The sequence below is a fragment of the Tuber melanosporum genome, assembly GCF_000151645.1.
Source record: "Tuber melanosporum whole genome shotgun sequence assembly, scaffold_24, strain Mel28".
NCBI classification, from domain to species: Eukaryota; Fungi; Ascomycota; class Pezizomycetes; order Pezizales; family Tuberaceae; genus Tuber; species Tuber melanosporum.
Window position 1 is genome coordinate 444448 of NW_003298908.1, and position 1938 is coordinate 446385.

The following is a 1938-nucleotide window of genomic DNA, read 5'->3' on the forward strand; positions in this document are numbered from 1 at the left end:
GAAATTTTTTTGGGGGGGAGAAAAAAAAGAGGAAAAAAAAAAAGGGTGGGGGGGGGGGGGGGTGCCCACCACCAAAACCATTGGATTTTGGCGTGCAATTTTTTTTCCTTATCCCCTTTAAAACTTCCTTTTTTCAGTTGGTTTCCCCCGGTGTTCCGGGGAAGGGGCATTTTTTCGGGGTCGGATTTTTTCCCCTCCCTTTACAACCCTACCAATTATCTTTACCCCCTCTTTTTTTTTTTTTTCTTCTTCCTCACTCTCTCGCTCTTGGTTTCCTTTACTCCTTTACTACCCTATTGAATCATAAGGTATCCTTTTCTGGACGGAGGGTTATTCACTCATTCCCCTCGTTCTCGTGCCCTTTCTTACCCCCCCGCATATCACTACCTGCCTAAGGGGGGGGAAGATACTTGCCAAAAAAAAAAAAAAAAAAAGAATGCTTTGAATAGGCAGAGTACAGTAAGTACAGTTTGAACGACTCATACCGCAACAATGGCCCATATACTCGTACTCAAACAGATATTCTAATATCCTACTGTTATCTAGACAAAAGGACCCCCACCATACCCGATTCGGTATTGCACTCTACTATTGTACGGTACAGGTGCAGTGCTCGGGTGTGTCCATAAAAATCGGAAAAGTATATCTCTTGTCTCTATAGAAATTTTATGGGATCAGGAGAAATAGTTTTCCAATTTTTACTGATGCACCCGAGCACAACTCCAATGGCACAAAAATGGAACCCACCCCCCTCACAGGGTCCCTATCAACGAGCGCACAGGGTTTGTACAGTACCCGTACGGGCACGATGCAATGAGAGAAGCACTTTCTCCCAACTCGAGCCCAACCTGTTCCATACGTCAGAAAAGTGAATCATATGCGCCTATAGTAAGACACAGCACAACACCGCACAGCGCCGAAGTTTGGAGTAACCTTAAAGACTCAATGTCGTCGTCGGTGAGTGGCATCTAATATGGATGGATGAGATGGGGGGAAGGATTTACAGTACTGCGCTTGAGTTGTCGGTACAGTACGACCGCTGTGAGCATCCTACGGTACGGAACTGTACCGGTCCAATTACAGTGTGGTGCACACATTTAATCGCGGGCAAGGGGAATGTCGCAATACTCCAAAACACCCAGTAAGAGCCATATAAATAACTAAACCATGTATTAGAGTCAGCACCTCTGCCCCCCCAGAAGGGATATATGGGATACCGGTGGGCAGAGTGGCGTAAGAAATCTGGCGGTTCGTTTAGTCCGGCGGATTAACGAAATTGCGAAACCCAACCGATGAGATCCAACACGCCCAATGGGCTCAGGCTATATATATGCTTGTACCGTGTCAAGAAATCAGTAATCTATCCCGAGAGCCCTTGTCCCTGGATACGGAGATTGAAGGCCTTCCCGGAGATAGCGAATCACAAGAGTTCTTATGGTATCTTATCGTACTGTCTCACCACGACCACCGCTTCAAAAGGGTTCGTTGGGTTGGGTTTAGGGGAAAGGGGGGGAGTCTGCGCTTTTCCTTCCTGCCTTCCTCTCATTCGGGGTTGTAATATGGACTTTCGGTCCATGATGATCCTCTCCCGATTTAATGGGATTGCAAACCAGCTAGGGTCATGGGCCGAGCATGTATGATATGATAGGCTGATGCGATAGTGTATGTACTGTACTAACGCAAGAGACACGGTATTTCCCTCGATTCTTGCCCCTTGGACTAACAGTCTACGTCCAGCGCTCTATGGTAGGGTATCCCGGGGATTTCACGGCGCTGTACTGCGCTGTAGTTGCAGCTGGGGATGTTTCCAATCTCCAATATAAGCCCCTTCGATATGCCTACGGTATATGGGCCCGCGTCGCATTTTTCTTCTTCTCCAAACGTGGTCGTCTACTTTGACTACCCGAGTATTCTTATCTATTAAGAGCGATGGGAGGT